The sequence below is a fragment of the Canis lupus genome, chromosome 17, assembly GCF_003254725.2.
Source record: "Canis lupus dingo isolate Sandy chromosome 17, ASM325472v2, whole genome shotgun sequence".
In the NCBI taxonomy this organism is placed as follows: Eukaryota; Metazoa; Chordata; class Mammalia; order Carnivora; family Canidae; genus Canis; species Canis lupus.
Window position 1 is genome coordinate 8,849,991 of NC_064259.1, and position 21,228 is coordinate 8,871,218.

The 21,228-nt window shown below is 38.6% G+C and overlaps 1 long non-coding RNA gene across 1 annotated transcript; it reads left to right on the forward strand.

Annotated features, from left to right (window-relative positions):
* Positions 1 to 711: 711 nt before the first annotated feature.
* On the forward strand, positions 712 to 2,469 carry LOC125752842 (uncharacterized). Its single transcript, XR_007403288.1, has 2 exons — positions 712 to 1,100; positions 2,330 to 2,469. It is a non-coding gene; the product is annotated as an uncharacterized LOC125752842 (long non-coding RNA).
* The last annotated feature ends 18,759 nt before the right edge of the window (positions 2,470 to 21,228 follow it).

Genomic DNA, 21,228 nt, shown 5'->3' on the forward strand with positions numbered 1-21,228 from the left:
TGGCAGAAGCCATTTGGGATTGCTTCAACACGAGGCTCGCACCTTCCCTCGGGAGCACTTCCATCCTTTCTCTGTGATGTCCCCAGAACCTGGGCTGCAGCTCTCTTCAGCAGGCGCAGGGTCTGCTCTCATTCAACATCAAGCACCTGTCATGTTGTCAGTACTCATTATGTCTTCAGTAAAATATTCTATTTAGAGTATCCTGGTTTTCAAATACACCACTATTCTATTTTTCGGCAGGCAAGTGTGGGCAAATGTTTTCTCCATTGGTTTATAGATATTGTTCTTTTCCACATTCACCTTGGATAAAATTGGCTTTTTGATAGCCACCATTTACAAACTAATTGATTACAGATGACTTTCAGGCAAAGGCCTTCCTGACTCAAGAGCTGTTGGTATTTTATTTGGAATAACTATAAAAAAGAGGATAGTTTCAGGAGTGCTTAGTACATGCCAGAACTTTTTGTGTATACAACCTGATTTCTCACTAGCTGGGATCAGAGAGAGGCACTTTTCTCCAACGGTGGTTACAGGAAGTTGAGCCAAACAAAATCGTTAAAAAATTGTCTAATATCAGCACTGTCATATGATTCAATTTGATAACATATGAGGAAAAGAGCAGGTAACCAGTATTTGTTGGGTGAATGAATAGATGAAAGACAGAACTCTAGGTATGAATTTAGCCACTGAACACGTCAAAGGAGGTGAGATTGTTAACCTGGTAACAAAAAAGTCACTCCTTCTCTTCACTTGTGTGTCCCGTGGGCAGAAAGACAAATCAATATATTTTTGTTGCTTTAATTTATTCACTAGTTTGTTCCTTGACCCCTTCAGTAATTAGTTAGCATCTGCTGTGTGCAGCACTGAGCCAGCTGAGTGAATGCAGAGAGCCCGCACGGAGCAGGGGACAGGGCAGCTAGCCAATGCTGACGGTGCAGAGAGGCAGTGCGTGTGGTGGTAGGATTCAGTACAGATACACAGAGGATGAGCTCTGAACACTGCTTTGTGCGGAGGGGACACCTGAGCTGGGTTCTGAGAGACCAGTGAGGACATCTCAGGCAAGGCGGTCGGGTCTGAAGAGGATGCTCCAGAAAGAAGAGGTAACATCTACAAAAGCCTGATGGTGCCACTCCCTGGTAGCAGGAAGGTGGGCTGAGGCTGAAGAAGGAGACAGAGCCAGGCCAGGAGAGCTATCATGAGGACTTTGTACTATACCTGGAGGGAAATGGAGAGGCACTGCAAAATGTTAAGCAGGACAGTGGGTTAGTCAGCTTTAGGTGTTAGAACAGATCATCTGAAACATGATTGGAAAATCAGTGTCTCTATTTCCAAAAATTAAAAAAAAAAGGAAGAAAGAAAAGAAAAGAAAAGAGTTTTTTTCTGGAATTAAATGAAATTTGTAGATAATCTTGGTAAGTGTGGTGACTCTTTACATCTTTATGAAGGTTTTCATTTATATGTACCATTAGCTCATCATTTTGGGGGTGTTTTCATGTTTTCAAGATGTTTCCTAATTTTCAAGTTGTCCTTGGTGGGAGAATTGGTTCTAATAAATTGTTCTGACATTGCTGAAAATAGACATCTCCTTCACCAGCAATTCAGTGACGGAAATGCGTAATTTTTGTAAAGCTTCTTTGCTGTATCTTGTTCTCCCTAAGAATGAGTTGTGAGCAGAGAGACATGGGGAGTGATCACCCTGCGTTGCTCATACATTTGTGCTGAAAATTTAGAAGTCTTCTTTCCTTCAACAAGAAGTCATTGCCTGCACAATGTTCCAGAAGAGTTCTTTACCAGCACACACCTGTGTCCCAAATGGGCACCTGTATACTGCACGTCTCATGTAGGGTGCACCTATCAATGGCTGTCAGTTTGGGGTGTCTTCCACTAAGAGTCAAAGGTTAAAGTTAGAAGACTTTTACAGAATAGCTTTCTAAATGAAAGGCAGGAAAAAAATGCATCTCCACTGCATTCTTCCAAGATTTATGTTTTTTATTCTTTTGGAATATTCATTTAATTGTTAATGGCTTTTGTTTGCTATGGAAGTATTTCAATCATGTCTCATGATGGAAGTTTTTCTGCATTACATTAGCATATATTTAGTAGCACCTACTAGGTAGAGAGGATGCTGCAGACATGTTGACAGCCTGGCCAGAGTACCAAGGAAGTTGGAAGTCACGGGGGGCTCCATGATTTCAGTTGTCTTGCAATAAGATAGCATTGTAAGGGTGAAAACAATTCCTTTACTGAGGGTTGGCAGCTGGGTAGTCAGTCACTACTTGCAGATCAGCAACGCCATAGACATGCATTTATTTCTTCATTTATTCAACAGATAATTGCCGATCATTTGCCACGTGCAAGAGTGTGCCATGTGCTGCAGAGGATTAAAAAAAGAATCAGAAATGAAAACTGATATCTTCAATTTTAAGGTCTGAGAGTAAATTATAAACATAAATGTCTCTGACAATGGTCTCTGAGCCTTCTGGTCATTCAACACTATTATGAGGGGATATTTGAACCTACACCCCAATATATTATTGTATTTATTTGTAACTAACTTTCATTTGTTTTGTATATATGCATTTTAAAAGTAAGATACATAGCTTTAGAATGACTTATTTTTTCAATTCAATAAAATATTTTAACTAAATTTATTTGTTAAGGGCAGCCTGGGTGGCTCAGAGGTTTAGCGCCGCCTTCAGCCCAGGGTATGATCCTGGAGACCTGAGATCGAGTCCCACGTCGGCTCCCTGAATAGAGCCTGCTTCTCCCTCTGCCTGTATCTCTGCTTCTCTCTCTCGGTGTCTCTCATGAATAAATAAACAAAATCCTAAAAAAAATTATTTATTAATACCTATTTTAGCAAGAACAGTATTATTGACTATTTTTTTTAAGTTGGCTTACTTCTTTGCAATATGGTGATTAAGAATCTAGTTTTAAGCTTATTTTATTGACTTGTTAGTTTAAAAAAGGTATCACAACCCAAAAGTATCCTTGTGAGAACACATAGCTCAAAATGGAAAAAAAAATAATCCTTAGCTTTTGATATATATTTTGATATCCATATTTTAGTTCCAAATACCTTGTACAGATTTCTTTTTTTTCTTCCTCTATTTTTATTTTTGAAATTTGCCTCATAAATGTCAGCCTTTCCTGGTGTCAATCAATTGTTACTGCAAACATCAGAAGATGTGGAAATTTTTATATATTTTAACAAATGAATTGAAAATTCACCCAAACTCTTCATCAGGGAGATTTCTAAATGTTAGAACTGAGTCCTAACATCAGCGGGCATGCAGGAGAAAAGCTATGCTAAGTATTATGGACAGTAGCAACTTGCAGCAGTCTAGAGCCCTCAGTCCAGCTATTCAACATTGTGCTGGAACTCTAGCCAGGGAAGCGAGGCCAGAAAAACAAATAAAAGTATTCCACATCAGAAAGGAAGAAGCAAAACTATCTCTATTCATAGATGACATGTTCTATAAACAGGAAATCCCAAAGTGCTCACAAAAGAAACATCTTACTGAAGCTAATAAAAAAAAAATTTAGCAAAGTTGCTAGTACAGGATGGACACACAAAGATCAGTTGTGTTTCTATACATCAGCAATGAATATTAAAAAAACAAAAGAAAACAATTTTATTTAAAATACCACCCCAAAGAATAAACTTCCAAGGGATAAATTTAATAGAGGTTGAAGACTTATACACTGAAAACTATAAAACATTTCTGGAAGAAGTTAAAAAAGGCCTAAATAAGTGGAAAGACATCCTGTGTTCATGGAGCAGAAGACCTAACATTGTGAAGACAATACCCCCCAAAGACATCTACAGAATCAACGTAATGCTATACCAATTCCGTTGTTTCTGCTGAAATGGGAAAGCTGATCCACAAATTCATACAGAATTTCAAGAGGTCCCAAATAGCCAAAACAATATTAAAAAAAAATTGGAGGCCTCACACATTTATAATTTCAGAACTTATTACAAAACTATAGAAATCCAAACAGCATGGTAGTGGCATAAGGATAGACATAGAGACCAATGGAATAGAAATGAGACCTCAGGAAAAGGCTGAAATGTTCATGGTGAATTGGTTTTCAGCAAAGGTACCAAGGCCTCTCAATGGGAAAGAAAAATCTTTTAAATAAATGGTGTTGGGACAACTAGAAAACCACTGGCAAAAGAATGATGTTAGATCCCTACTTCTCTCCATATACAAAAATTAACTCAAAATGGATCAATGACCTAAATACAAGAACTAAAGCATTAATAGGAACAAATATAGTTAATAAAAGAAAACATAGGGGTAATTCTTCATGACCTCTGATTTGACAATGGGTTCTTGGATTTAACATCAGAAGCATTAGCAATGAAAGAAAGATACATAGGTTGTACTTCACAAAAATTGAAAACATTTATGCATCAAAGGACATTATCAAGAAAGTAAAAAGGCATCCTACAAAATGAGAGAAAGTAATCATAAATCATAAAGATGATATATGGGTTTAGTATCCAGAATGTATAAAGGACCCCCTTACAGCCCAAACAACAAAACCATCTCCCTCAGATGTACAGAGAGGCTTGACTAGACTTCTCCAAATAAGGTATGCAAATATCCAACGAGAACATGAAAAGATGTTCAACAGCATTGACACTAATGAAATGCAAATTGAAACCACACTGAGGACTGCTTCACCAGGATCAGTATTAAAAAAAAAAAATACAAAAAACAAAAAACAAAACAACCCACACACAACAGAAAATAACATGTGGAAAAAGAGGAACCCTTGCTGGGGCAATGTAAGATGTTTCAGCCCCTCTGGAAAACATTTTAGTGGTTACTCAAAAAGTTGAACCTAGGGGCGCCAGGGTGGCTCAGTCAGTTAAGGATCTGGCTCTTGATTTCAGGCTGGTGAGGTCATGATCTCAGGCTGGTGAGATGGAGCCTCACGTCAGGCTCCTCACTGGGCGTGGAGCCTGCTTAAGATTCTCTCTCTCCCTCTTCCTCTACCCCTTCCCCCAGCTCATGCCCATTCTCTCTCTCACTCTCTCTCTCAAAAAGAAAAGTTGAACATAGAATTACTATATGCCCCCCAATTCTCCCCATAGGTTTATACCAAAAAGAATTGAAAACAGGCACTCAACTAACGTTTTCATGACTGTCAATAGCAGGACTATTTACAAAAATGTAAAAGCGGGAACAAGCCAATGTTCATCATGGATGAATGGATAAATAAAGTGTGGTACACACATAAAATTATTCACGCCGTAGAAGGAATGAAGCAGTGGCACATGCTACCATCTGAGTGGACCTTGAAAACATTATGCAAAGTGAAAGAAGCCGGACACAAAAGTTTCATGTGTTGTATAATTCCTTTCCTATGGAATATCTAAAACAGGTAAGTTTACACAGGAGAAAACAGGTTGATAATTTCCAGAGTATGAGGGGGGAAAATAAGAATGAATGCTTAATACATATGAGGTGTTCTTCTGGGGGGATCAAAGTTCTGAAGCTATAGAAAGGTGCTAGTTTCACAACACCTCAAATGCACCAAATGCTACCGAATTGTATAGTTTCAAATAGTTAATTATATGTTATGTGAATTTCACTTCAATAAAAAAGTGCATATGTGAACATTGCAATAAAACATAGAAAGCATTTATTAGAACTCTTTAAAGAGTTTAAATCTCTGGTTTTGAAAATCGTGGCAACAGAACAAAGCAAATATCTATACAAAATAGAAATAGAAATAGAAATTAAATTTGCTGACTAATATATTTGCTGAAAAAGAACACTATTGTTATAGGAAGCTTCAGATGAATGCATTTTTGATGAGTGAGATAATTTTTAAATTAATTTATTGCAATTACAGATATAGTGATAGAATGCATGAATAGATATTTTTAAATTATATGCAAATCATAAAGCCACTTTCAGTTTCTTGTATGGCGGGCACAAATTGTAGAAAATGTCAGAGGAAATATCCAAATGACATAGCATTATCTTGTATTTTAAATTAAATTTATTTAAAAAAATCTAACAGAATTAGGTCTATTTTTAACAGGATTCCACTAGGAACATCTCTCTGCAGTACATCAAAAAAGCTCTCAAGGTAGAGCCATTAAGTTGTTTACTAAGATTACCAAAAAATTCAGTTTGTCAGAACTGAGAGATACAGGACTGAATCCTGGATGGTCTTGGACAAACGAGGATGAGTTGGTGGCCATGCTTTTGTTCACTGTTCCATTTTATAAAGTCATTGAAATGACTAACCATACCTTCCTATAAGTCGTCTCTCTCCCTGTATATAGAGTAATATTCCTATTTTGTTTAAAATTATTCTATTTTGTTTTTTTATTTGACAATCTTGCTGAGATAGCTTTGACATAAAAATTGTTTACACTTATTTTGGAAAATGTATACACTATGAAAAGATAATCACAATTAAACTAAATGAATACTCACCTCTACATAGTTACCATTGTGTGTGTGTGCGTGTGTGTGTGTGTGTGTGTGTGTGTGTGTAGATTTCACATCTATCCCCTTAGGGGCACCTGGGTGGCTTAGTGGTTGAGCGTCTGCCTCTGGTTCAGGTCGTGATCCCAGGGTCCTGGGATCGAGTCCTGCATTGGGCTCCCCATGAGGAGCCTGTTCTGCCTCTGCCTATGTCTCTGCCTCTCTCTGTGTCTTTCATGAATAAATAAAATATTTTAAAAAATCTATCCCCTTATCAAATTTCAAATATGCAATAAGATATTGTGAACTATCCTCACCACAGTGTACATTAGATCTCCAGAACACATTCATCTTGCATAACTAAAACTTTGTATCCTTTGACCAGTGTCTTTTCATTCGCCACTGCCTCCTGCACTCCCCACACCATCTCTGGCAACTACCATTCTATTCTCTGCTTCTATGAGTGGCTATTTTAGATTCCCCATACAAGTGAAATTATGCAGTTTATGTTTTTCCATGCTTGGATTATTTCACTTTGCATTATGTCCTCTAGTTTTATCCATGTTGTTGCAAATGGCAAAAGTTCCTTCCTTTCTGAGACTATACACTATGTGTGTGTGTGTTTTTTTTTTCTTTAGGCATTTATCTGTTGATGGACACTTAGATTGTTTCCGTACCTTGGCTATTGTGAATAATGTTGCAATGAACATGGGAGTGCAGTTATCTCTTAGAGATAACTGATTTCATTTCCTTTTGGATACACACTCAGAAGTAAGATTGCTGGAGCGTATGGTAGTTCTATTTTTAATTTCTTAAAGAACCTCCATACTGTTTTCCATAATTGCTGCACCAGTGTGCATTCCCACCAACAGTGCACAATGGCTCTTTTTCCTTCATATCCTTGCCAACCACTTGTTATCTCTCTGTCTCTCTCTTTTTTTTTTAAATCTCTTGTCTTTTTGATACTAATCATCCTAGTACCTGTGAGATGATATCTTTTGTGGTTTTGATTTGCATTTTCCTGACGATCCGTGAAAGCTGATTATAGGAAGAGTTAAATATTCCTAGAAAAACTGTATAAGAATCATCAGCTCTAGAGGTATTACAATTTACATTTGAGACTAATTTATCAGTGCTTTCACAAACTATAAAATCCTTTTGATAGCTCTAGTTACAGTTACATTAACAGAAAGATCCTTCCAAAAAATAGAAACGATCAAAAATTATTTGTGATTTTGCATTTGCCAAGAGTGACTGTTGTCACCTTCCATTATATAGATTTAAAATGAAGTATAAATTATGATGACCTAATCAGAAAAAACAAGGCATAAAAATTTTACGATCAATGAAGAGATCAGGTCAACAAGTTATTATTTGTTCTATTACATAAAATTGGGACATAGAAATTTTTTTATTGCAGTTTATAAGTTTGTTAGTCATGTATCACTATTACCCTGGACTTGATACTTTATTCAACTCTTGGGCCAAACAGAGGGGAGAGATATGGTCATAACCAATCCTTTATATATCAAGCATTCTTTACAGTTTTCTTTTTTTCCTATACATTGTTTCATTTCCTCTTCACAACGACCATATGAAGACATTATTCTAATTTTAAGTTGGGAAATGGATGCTCCAAAGAAGTCGAATTAGATGCTTAATTCAGTGGAGTGTTTTTTTTTTTTTTTTTTTTTTTTTTTTTTGTGATACCCATGGCCCCTCCTGGGTGCTCCAGAGGAGCAGGATTTTCCCTTTAGATCATTGCCAAAGACACTAGGAACACTTCAATATATTTCCTCTTTGCCCTTTAAGAAAACAGGTCTCTTGGAACGAAGGCTACTTATTTTAGCCTTCAGAACCCCAGAATGAAAGGAAACAAGCTCTCTGTGATAAAGATCTTTCCTGAGATGCTCCCCTTTTAGTATTTAACCTTGCCTTCCAGCGTTTCCTGTTACTCCATAGTTCTGTGTCTCTGCCAATTAAGGAAGATTTCTTCCCCCACCCCTGTATTCCCCTTTCTTCATTTTTGCTATTTATTCTCCATTTGTAAACCATCTAAAAGTTTGTACTTGTCCAGTATTAGGCTTTCTGTAACTTTTGACATGATTCATGCCTTGAGCCAACTTCTGTGTCATTCCTCAAGAAAAATAAACAAATAGTTATGGTAGTAAAGTTCAGAGTCCCCATGCTGAGGTAGAGGATTGGAGGGGTGTCTGGCTGGCCTGCACCAGTCACCAGCAGTCCTGGGCTGTGGATGCAAGCACCGACTCTTCTAGGCCTTCCTGGTACTGATGGAGGAGTCTTTTGAGAACCCAGGAAACCACTACCTACCCAATGTATGGATTTGCCTGTGTAACTACCAACTTACACTTGACATTTATGGCACAACAGCCAAGAGCAGAAGTGGTCTCAGCAAATGCCTCAAGACCATAGATTCTTTCTCTTCTCAATGCTTTAAACTGTGGTTGGTGAACATCTCCATAGACAAGGGTCTTAAACTTTAGTGGCTGTAAAAGTCTGAAGGGTGACTCTCCTCCCTGGTCTCTACTGCATTTGAATAGAGCCCTACAGTGTCAAGACCATGATCTTCCTGTCCTGTTGGCATCAGTTTTCAAGGACATTAATGTTGGAGGAGAGGAGGACTTGTTGGTATACCCTCCTTAAATCAGAGCATGTATGTTTGCTTATAGGTTAACGTCGCCCAGGCAAAATTCATACTAGTGGCAAATAAAATTTGGGGTTATTAATCGTCATAGATATTTATCTAGTCCTTGAATTTGGAATGGTTTCTGAACACATTTCGCGTGGCTTTCCCAATGTCAGTGTGGGCCAACAGGGCATCTTGGTGCAACAGCAGGGACATGAGATTTGGCTTCAGAAGTCCTGACTCCTACTTCATCCCTGTCATTCCCTGTCTTTGTAAGCTTAGAAAAGTGGTTTCCCTCACCAAGTCTCCTAACCTAGGAAATTGCCATATCTAATGAGGTTTTTGAGAGTGTTGAATGAGACAAAGACATTGATGGTATTTGTCCTTTCCTTGGAAATCTGCTGTTCAGGAAGTTGAGAGATAATAGCAGTCAGAATGGAAATCAGAATATTGATCTTGGAATCTACAGCTCTTCCCCTGCCCTGCTTCAGAAAACTGCTTAGATGCCCTGGGGCAGAGCTGGGTGTGCCGGGGCTGATGCACAGTCTACAGTGAGGTCTCTGGGCCACAGGGGTGGCAAAGTCTGGGTCTTGGCAAAGCAGTTGCTCAGCACAGCCAATTTTTAGTCTCCCAAGGGACAGATCATAAAAGCCATGGCTGCTGTCATCCGTAGGCGGAGACCAAGAAGGAGGGAGGGAGTCTGTGACTTTTCTGCAGAGAGGAAATGAAGCATCAAGTGCATTTCAAGATAGTGTGAGGTCAGCTGTAATAGTGATAGAAGAACTGGAAGCCTCACACTAAGATGTCAGTTAAGAAAAAGAGATCACCACGGACACAGGGCTCTGGGCGATAAGAACGCTTCTCTTTGGGGCAAAATGACTGAGCAGAAAAATTGCAGAATTCAGGCTCAGCATAAGCAAATCCAAGGGTTTCACATTCTGTGTTCAGAGCAGTTTTCTCTTTTTCTTATTTTAAAAGATATATTTTTATAAATAGAAGTATTTCTATGTGTTTGTGTCTTAGGTAGACACAGGAATATATTTCTGTTTTATTATTCAATTATTCTCTCATTGAGAGAATATATTTTATATTTTCACATTATTATCAATAGGCTTTAAGTAATTTTGTAAATTCTATTTGTTTCCTGCGTTCTACTTGCCACATTTTTTCCTATTTAAAATTTTTTTTTCTTGCTTTCCTTTGGAAATTGAGATTAAGTATTTTTTTTCTAGATTAAGTATTATTTCTCATCCTCTTTTCTATTGATTTGGAAACTAAACAGTCTACATCTTTTTATTAATTAGCCTAGAAATTATAATGTGGCTCATTAAATTGGCAGAATGTAAAATTAATTAATAGCCTTATCTTTCTCCCAAACAATAAAAACTCTTACTTTTTTTCATTTCCATTATTCCCCTTCTGAACACAATTTTTCACAGTGTTTTGGTTTCTCTTCTCTTTCTGTAACCTCATGAATTAGGTACTATTGTTTTATCATCAGTATCAGCTTTGATGTAGCCACACCATTTTCTTTCATCATCATTTCTATTTCTTTTTGAGACCGTCCTTCTGGTATCTTTTTTTTTTTTCTTTCTGAAGAGTATATTTTGAAATTATTTAGTGCATGTCCGTGGGTTGAAAAGATTATTAGGCTTGTGCATATTAGGTTTTTAAATTTTGCTCTTTTACTTGAAAGGTATTTTACTGGCAGTTAATATCTCTTGCCGGCAGGTACTTCTTTCCTAGTTCTGGTCTCCACTGGTGGTAGTGAGTTACCGTCAGTACGATTACCCCTCCTCCTGCAGAAAATGAATCCTTTCCTTCTGATACTTTTAACTTTTTTTGTTCCTGGAGGCTTTTAGTTTTACTAAAGTGTATCTAGATGATGAGATTGCTTCTTTAAATTTATCATTCTTGAGGTATGTTAGACTGTCTGAATATGAAGAATAAGTTTTTTTGCCAGTCCTGAAAAATTTTGGTTACTATGATTCTAAGTTTTGACTCTTCCCTTTTTCTCAATAAAAAGTTTTTTGGAACTCTGATCTGTGTTGCATCTCCTCATTCTGTGTCTTTCACCATTTAGTTCATAATTATGTCTGTCTTGCTCTGCTGCATTATGGATAATTACTGGTGATCAGTTTTCTGCTTGTTGAACCTGCTGGCCAACTTACTTTAAATTATTATAGTGTTAATTTCTTGAAAATTTATTTGGTCATTTTTCTTTTTTTTTTATTTATTTATGATAGTCACAGAGAGAGAGAGAGAGAGAGAGAGAGAGAGAGGCAGAGACACAGGCAGAGGGAGAAGCAGGCTCCATGCACCGGAAGCCTGACGTGGGATTCGATCCCAGGTCTCCAGGATTGCACCCTGGGCCAAAGGCAGGCACCAAACCGCTGCGCCACCCAGGGATCCCTATTTGGTCATTTTTCAAATCTATTTGGTCATTTTAAAAAATTATCCCTTAATCCTATCTTTGATTCTTTTTTATTTTAGCCTATCTGTATACATTTATACTCATTTGAGTTTTAGTATCTGAATTCTTTGCATCATTTAATATACTGTTGGCTTCTTTGGCTGATGCTCATCATGGTGCCTAGTTCCCTTGTGTGTGTGTGTGTGTGTGTATTGTTCCTGTTGTTTTTATTGTTCCCTGAAATGTTATCTATTCACCTTATTTGAAGTTGGTTTGAGTTCCCAAATTACATCAGGAAATGTCTGCTTTTGTTTCTGCTAGGAGCCTACGTGGACTACCTACAACAATCACATAAAATTCTTGGCTTGGACCTTTTTGGAATACACCAGTATTTCAAACTCCAAATACCTGAGGTCCAACTGTTAGTTAATAATTCTCTGGGAATATGTTTTCCTTTCTTTCCACATCTCTCCCATCCTCACTCTACTAAATAAGATTTTTATGCTCAGTACACATTCAAACCCGAAGGTGAATAGGCAGGTTCCATTATACTCTTCATCATAGGATAATATTTCTATTCTACCCCTTTTTTGATTGAGGATGTACTTATTGGTAATTCTGGCTTCATGCAAGAGTTTTCAGTCCAGCTACTTTACTTGTGCAGATTCTAGGCATTGCCTCTGTCCCCTTGAGCCTATTTAGATGTGTGTGTTCTTCCCAGAAGGCAAACACAGATGCCCCCAGGGGGAGCTGATGTTTTACTTCTTATCTCCAGATTCTTGTTCCATTTGGTACTTGGCCTCTCAAGTTTTTTTTTTTTTTACTTGAAGTTTTCAAATGAACCATTCCTTTAAGTTATATATATAAAGTTATATATAAGTAACATATACATAAACAAACTATTATTATATATAATATGTACCACATATAAATATATAATTCATAATAATAAATATATAATAAACATTTATATATAAACATATATAATAAATATTCATGATATATGCTTAACCATTTTGTTTTGTTTAACCCAATTTTCTACTCTTGCTTTCTTACCACTTTTGCAAAATTCTTCTCTTCTTTCCTGTCCTCAAACCAAAAGAGTTTGTATCTAACTACAATATCTACCTATTTCTTCATACATTCATGTATTTAGTAAACCCCGACTGTTTCTTACTTATGAATCAAGCCTTGTGCTTGACATTTGGGACCCACAGATGAACAAAATTTGGTTTCTGTTGGCAAAGAACTCACAGTCCACAGAGGGAGATAGACTAGTAATCAGATGGTAACCCAGGGTGTACTTGAACTCAGGTTAATATTGGTTGAAATGGAAGCACAGAGGAAGAGGCCCTAACCTAGACCCGAGTGGAAGAATTTGTCCAACCTTGTAGGAGACACAATGCCTGAGATGCTTTATGAGGTAAGAAAGAAGAGAAGAGGACTTTGCAGGCAGCATATGATTATTGATCATCTAAACCCTTCTGACATTTTTCTGGCACTGTGTTACAGTCATCATTTTCTCTCTATAGGATTTTTATACTCAGTACACCTTTTGAAATTCTTATAGTACTTTAAGTTTATAGTAATGTTTCTTCTTTGAAGCCCACCCTGGAGCTCAGTAAAAATCATTTCCCTGGTTTGTCCTCAGTGCTTCCCATCATGTGGCTCCTAACTCACTTAGGGAAAGTCTTTCTCAAATCATGGTGACTTAAGAGAGGGATGTGACTTGAATAGAAAAGTACTCACATTACTTTCTCTGTAACCTCACGGCCTTGAACTTTCACTTTTACGGTCCTGCATCTCTGCTTCACTAAATTAGAAAATAACAAGATCGAATGATTTTAAACACAACAGGATGGAGCTGGGTTAGACACACAGTAGGATTGCTTTTGATAGGTATGGTTGTTAAAAGAGGGATACATCAAAAACGGCAGCACAAAACAGTAAGGTAGTCTGTTGTGAGTTTTTCCTCTGATTCCAACTCACCGTGAGCTCTTGTAATTCAAACTTCGATGGTAGACTGGCTAATGTCTTGGAACTGGATTGTTCGGGAGACAGTGGAGAATGGGGCATGAGGTCTGTAGACTTCTGGCTTGGCTGTTGGCTCCGTCCTCTGAGTGAGATCTGACCTAGCGGTGATGTGGTATGGAAGTAGTGACTAAGATTGGGACATGTCCGTGAAATCTGCAGGTGGAAATGAGTAGTAGGCAGTTAAATAGATAGATCTGGAGTGTGTTCTGGTCAGCAGATATAAAATCAGAAGGGAGTAAGTTCAAATTTGCATAACCCATGTTTTTTCATGACTTAGTCAACTTCTTCGGTCAATTTTTAGCTTTCAAATGAAGGACCCTAAATATTTTACTGTAACCCCGTCTGGAATATACACCAATTACTCTTAAATTCTCCCTGTCATTTTTATTATTGTTTTTAGATGACATAGGACATGACGGAAGAAGACATGAATTTGTGTCTCCATAATTGCCTGGCCAATGCTGCTGTATTGCCTGGGTCAGGACATTGCCCCCTCTCTATCTGTAAAAGGAGAGGAAAAAATAATCTCTTATACAACATTTTCATCTAAACTCCTCTGATTCTCAGTCTATTTAGGATTGAAGTTAGGAGTAGAACTTTATCTAGAACTTCCTTTGACTCTTACTGTATCAGTAAAATCAGAAGAGCCGTGTATGCTGCCCAGTCTCAAAGCAACTGTTCTGGTCCAGACTACAGAATCAAAGAAGAGAACTGGCAAATTAAGAATATAGCTGTGGGATCCTAGATCAATTTTTTTTGTTGCCTTATTTTTCCTTTTATGTAATAAACAAACAACAGTAACAAAATTCTGATAAGTTAAAACAAAATGATTGAAAAGATAGCATTCAAATCTTCATAAGTAAGGTTCTCTTTGGTCTCAATACTCAATGCTCCAGGGTCTACAGTTTAGTAAAGCAATGACATATAAGCAGATTGTTAAGCTGTAATAATAGAGCTATATATTTGATTTTCTGGGGAGGGTGGGGTTTCTCCTCTCACTTTAATGTAATTCTTTGTTTGTTTGTTTGTTTGTTTATTTGTTTGTTTGTTTTACTTAAGGCTCTGTCCTCTGGTAGGTGTCCTAAGACTAAAGCCCGGATCTACTTCAACTTTGTACCTTCAATTTCTCACGGCATGTTTAACATTCAGACAGTTGATTGAGTGAAGGATAGTCATTATTACACTGGGATTGTTTAGCACAAAATTTATAACTGCAAATGACTTAAAGAAAAAACAAAAAGAGACGTTAGAAAGTGAACTCCTACTTCTTATTTATAGGTTCTTCTTTCAGAGTAAATCCCTGAAAAGCTATTATACTACAGTATAGGCCCTTAGAGAATAAAGCCCAGTAATATTTATAGATAGATTGAGGGTATCTTGAGGATGAGGAAGGAGCTGTCCATATTGTAGGTTTTCAGGAAGTAGGGGGATTGACTTATAATTTATTTAACCACCATATTTTAAAGCAATGCCACTGTAAACAGCAAGGTTGAGAGTCTCAAATCAAGGAAAGAACTAATAGTGGGGGAAGTGATGCAAATGCATGTAGTTAGTCAAGGCTGAGCTGAGGTTTGAGTTACTCAAGAAACATGTTTACTGCTTTGAACCTGAAAATTAAAAATATAACTTGGGGTAGACATGAGTCATCAGGTGATAGGAACCCGTGTGTTTCCCACAGCTTTCAGGGTCTGAAATTATGAGATATCTTGATCTGCTGAGCTCTGAATTATTGGGCTATACAGGCACAGAATAAGCCACAAGAGCATGATGCTGTGTAGCAAATATGCATTAAGTTCACATACCAGAACTTAATGTTCTGGGGGCACTGTTTTATGCATAGGGCTTCTAACTATGAATGAAGCCCAGCCTCTACATACTGAGTGTGGGGAAAGATAAGGTGAAAAAATGGTTCATTTAAAAGGAGTGTGCTAAATTCTGTGATACACATAAGCATAGAGCACTGTGGGAGCACAGAGAGCAAGTATTTAGTTGACCCTTGGGGGAGGAAGGAGAGGTCTAGGAAGGCTTCTCAGAGGAAGTGATATCTAAACTGAGATCTGAAGGATATCTGCCAGCAGCTAAGAAAAGGCAGGTGAGAGGATTCAAGTAATAAAAATGGCACATGTTATGAAGTACAAATGTATGAGCCTGGCAAATTCATGAACCTCCAGAAGTTTGGAATGTCTGGAAACTAGGCTGCAGGTAAGGAGTCAGAAAAGACCAAGCTGGAAGGACATGAGCTCCCTTGAGAAAAGATCAAGCTGGAAGGACATGAGCTCCCGTGAAAAGTTTGCATCACTCCTGCATTTGGAAATTGCTGGTACCTGAGAGCAGGGAGGGGACATGACCAGGGGTCACACTCCTATAATGAAGGTGATGAGAGATAATGGCAGTGTGAATGACTTGAAGGCAATGAAGATAGAGAAAAGTGGAAGGAGTCTGAAAAGGTTCAGAATAGAAGCCACAGGACCTCCCATGTGACCAGAAATAAGGGCCAAAGGAGGAGGAGATCAGGATACACCCTGGTTTCCAGGTGGACTTCTCAACTGATGTGTCACCTTTCATCACAGAAGAGAGGAGGAAGAAGAGGCTCAAGGACTAAGAAGAACTCAGCTGAGTTGAAATTAAAGTAACTTCAGGACATCCAAGTCGGGAGATGTCCTTCAAGTAGCTGGAATTCAGGCAAGAGATTTGGGCTAGAGTTATTGAGTTGAGAACCATTGCAGTGTAATAACTAATTATAACTGTGGGAATGGATGAAACTACAGAGTGAAATTTCACAGAGAACAAAAGGGGGATAAGAAAGAAACCATTAAAGAACCTGACATTTAAGGGATGGCAGAAAGAACAGGAGCTGCCCAAGGAGCACATCGGGATGTGGGAGGAAAATGAGAGAAAACAAGTGTGAAAATGAGGGAAAAACATGTTTTGAGAAGGAAGTGAATGGGGGCTGAATGGATAAGGAAGATCAAGTTCTAGATAGTGTCCAGTGGCTTGAATAACACAGACATCAGTGTTGACCACTTGTGAAAGTCATCTCAGTGTACTGGTAGAGAGGAAGCCAGGTGGCACTTATGGTAGTGACTAGAGGTGAGTGTGGGGAGGTACCCAGGGTTGATGTGTCTCCTAGAAGGCATTGCCTTGCCTATCCATCAATGAAAAATATGTAGATATCCTTGAACTTGTCTTCTATTTTTTTCCTAATCCCTTAATCATTAAGGGATGATAACCCCGCTTCCTTCCCTTTTTAAGCCATTACTATGCCTAGAGAGGAGGATATATTAATTTAAAATATGGGTCTGACTGGCCTGATAACAGTGGATGCCTGGCCATGAATTTTAATCTTTGCTTCCTGTAATACCAATGCTATTTTGTTCCAATCTCTTCATTTCCCTGGATTTCAATTTCTTCATTTGTCAATCAGAAATAACAATATGTACCTCTTTAGAGTTAAAGAGTGTATGTATGTGAACATTTGCCATGGAGCTTGGGCAAAATGTGGGGAGGTGGCATGCCGAAGGTGACATGGGTAATTGGTTCAAGCACTGGGGCCAGACCTAGGTATCCTTATTCCAACATCCAGGCTCACTTTCAATATCAAAAGTCTGCAACAAAAATGGAAATGTGACCACACCTTCTCCCTCTCTTTATTCCCTCCATGCTCTGACAATATCCCTAGACCAAAAAGAGCATGCTGATTTGTAAAGGTTTATAAGAATTAGCCCAGGATCTGGTTTAGTGTCAGGGTCAAGCTACAGCCCTACTATCTACCTAAGTGGCTCTAAATGACTCTGTGGCAGGCTGGTTAGCAGGATCATTGCACCTCCACTTCTCCAAGACTAGCACTCAGTGTGCTCTGTCTCTTCCCTCCTCTCTTTACCTCTATTTTATTGACTTTTTGTGATAAAGCCAGACAGCTACGTGTTAAGGTCAAGTTCTACCTCCACTCTGTGACCTTGCATCTGGTATATAACTTCTGTAAACCTCAATTTCCTTAACTGTCTGTGGTGAATGACTATACATTCCAATCCCACCCCATGGAGCTGGAGTGAAGTTAAAATGAGAAATTATGTATGTGTGTCACAAACTATAATATACAAGGTAAGTGTGCAATGTGATTATTAAGAAATCAGATTATTTTATCAAATTTCAAATTTAGACTTTCTTATTGTTAGTGCTTTATCTGACTGGGATGAATAAGAGGGAGACAGAGGGTGTTGCCTTTCAACATTTAAGTGTCTGCCATCCATTGCAAACTTTGCTTGTACCAGTCTGGAAGCCCTCAGCTCCTCCAGCTATAAAAAGGGAGATTAAAATACTTGACTTGCAAGGTTATTAAAAACCCAAGATGAAATAATAATCCTGGAACCAAACCTCAAAGGTAAGTATCCATGTCAAACTTTGTGTCTTCATTTCCTGGTGTTGAAGGAGACTCGAGCAAAATAAGCAAGTGTGGTTTTAAGACAAACAAACCAAATGGAAAACAGAATGTCTTTCCAAAAAGAAAATGTGGAAACACCTGAGTGAGCTCTATCACAGAGCTCTTGATTCTGAGTTTGTAGTACGATTGATTTAGCTCATCCTCCTCCAGAGAAAACTGTATCTGAACCTGAGAAAGTGCAGGCAGGGCAACGAAAGGGTCCACTGAGGGAATGTGAGTTGGAAGTGATGAAGGATGACAACATGGTGGAAGCTGCCAGTGCAAGAGTGTCCTCAAATGTCACAGGACTCTAGGTGCCCAGCAGAGTGTGGGAGAAAATGTGGTGAGGTAGACCGGCACCAGGAGGGAAGAAAGTAGGTTCTCGTGGTGCCTTTCCCTCTTTCCCCTACAGTGGGAAACCACCTTTGAGAAGGACACCTTCCAACCCATGAGGATCAGTGTGTCACCCAGAGTGACAGCCAGTGTTTCTCATCTGGGGCTGGGTTCATCCTCCAGGAGGGCTAACTCAAGAAAGGCCATGGGTAGAGGCTCCAGGGATCTCACCATGCTCTGAGAGTCTCACGCAGAACGGTGGCTTGCAGACAGAGCTTTCACACTTGGCTTTGTCCCTTCGATTTTAGTCTCAGGTTGGATGTTTGCTAGGAACATAATACACTATCCCTCCCCCCAGATCCAAAGAATTTTATGGATGGATCCTTTCCTAGAGGGAGCTCTGGGTGAATATTCACAAGCTAAGTGAACAACTCTTGACTTTCTCTGTAGGTAGAAACTGAAACCCTGTAAACAGATTACAGTCCAGATTACAGGAATGTGATGAGGAGGAAAGAGTGATGCAAGATAGTGGACTTTATTTATTTGCTTAACAATTATTTATAAATGCCTGTTGTGTGCTGGGAAGTTGTCGATATGGTGGTCCTGTCCTTATGGAGATAATAGACAACTGGAAGATTCAGGCATTGATCAAATCATCATGTTCAGTGAGGATATAATGACACACTGACATAAATGATATGAAGGAGAGGCACAGTTTTATGAGAACATGTGACAAGGGACCTGGCCTGGACTGGGGTCAAATATGATGTCCTTTAACATGAGTCAGGTCAGAGAGAAGTATATTGGGGAAAGTGTCCCAAGAGGAGGACAAGCATGCACACAGCAGCTGTGGTTAAAGAGGTAGCACACTTGAGGAGCCTCAAAGTTGGCCATGCAGGAGTTTCTTCTCCTTACCCGACTGCAGACCATGCTGTGGTGGGGTGGGTACTAGAGCGTGCTGCAAGATGAGGCTCAAGGTGTGGAGAAGAAGCAGGGCACACAGGGTCATGCACATGGTGTTGAGAACCTGTTATTGATCCTAATGCAATGAAAGGCCTAGAACATAAGTCTGGGTTTTCCTGAGAAACAACCAGCAGATCCTAGACATATATTGTCCAGAAGCACAAGATCTGAGCTTGGCAAACTGAAGACCCAGGGAGAGTTGATGCTCTGAAATCAGTCTAAACAAGTCCAAAGGCAGGGAAGACTGATGTGCTAGCTTGAGGATAATCAGGCAGAGAGAAAGGATTCTTTCTTACTCAGCCTTTTATTCTATTCAAACTTTCAACAGATTGGATGAGGCTCACTCATATTAGGGAGGGCCTTGTGCTATACCCAGTCTACCAATTCAAAAGCTAATCACATCCAGAAACACTATTACAGACATATCCAGAAATAATGCTCACCAAATATTTGAGTACCTGTGGCCCAGCCAAGTTGATACACAGCATTAACCAGCACGTCTGGTTCTTCTGCTTTCTGGCTTTGCGATGTTAAGATAGTTCACTAACATCTTGATGGCTGGCTTTTCACATTTGTTAAATACATGTGGTCACGTGAAGCTCATGGGTGACACACATAAGAGTGGTGAATGCCATGACAAATGAAATAATGATGACAATCATGAGAATAATACCTAAAGCTAAGCTGTATTGGGTATCTTTTGTGTTTTGGGCTTGGCTAACCATTTTATCAGGAGACATTATCTTTGCCAATGTAGCTTTACAAACGTAAGGCTGTGCTTACTTAATATACTAGTTTATGCAGACTGCTTTTTGAAACTTATGTAACTTTTTTTCCCAATGAAGTCTTTTTTTAAAAAAAGGTTTAATAAATTTATTTATTTTAGAGAGAGAAAGCACCTACATGGGCAGGAACATGCAAGGGGCGGGGCAGAGGGGGAGGGAGGACAAGCAGACTCGTGAGTCTCGATATAATGGCCCTGAGATCATGACCAGAGCTGAAACCAAGAGTTGGACTTTCAACCAAATAAGTCATCCAAGAGCCCCTCCAATGAAGTCTTAGCCAGTAGTCTGAATCACAAAACAAATACAGAGAGAGACTAAAGGAGGGTCAAGAGCTGGTGTCCTTATGTTTCAGAACCCCCTCCTCTCCATGTGGCCATGAAGCACAGCATGATGACTCAGTAATGATGGCTCCATCTTGTTTACATCCCAAAGGCAAAAGCAAATTTCTCTGCATCTCATATGAAAAGGAGTTTAACTCACAATATTCAGGGTTTTTTTATTTTTTTATTATTTAAAAAAAAATTTTAATAATAAATTTATTTTTTATTGGTGTTCAATTTGCCAACATACTTGAGGGGTTATTTATTTATTTATTTATTTTTAACATATGGTACATTGGATATTTCAGTTTCCTTCTTTTTTTCTTTTTTATTTTTTTAATAATAAATTTATTTTTTATTGGTGTTCAATTTGCCAACATACAGAATAACACCCAGTGCTCATCCCGTCAAGTGCCCCCCTCAGTGCCCATCACCCAGTCACCCCCACCCCCTGCCCTCCTCCCCTTCCACCACCCCTAGTTCGTTTCCCAGAGTTAGGAGTCTTTATGTTCTGTCTCCCTTTCTGATATTTCCTACCCATTTCTTCTCCCTTCCCTTATATTCCCTTTCACTATTATTTATATTCCCCAAATGAATGAGAACATATGTTTGTCCTTCTCCGATTGACTTATTTCACTCAGCATAATACTTGAGGGGTTTTTTAAAAGATGAAATTAGACCCTAATCATATAGAAGTAAATCAGATACATAAATTACATAGAAGATGCTGACTACAGAGAGTGATCATGAAATGTTAGGTCTTGTTACTATGTATGATTAGTTGCTGTTTCCGGATCTAACAACCCGCATATGGCAGTGTCTACAGTCTATACTGCAGTATTTGGAAGTTGCTCACAA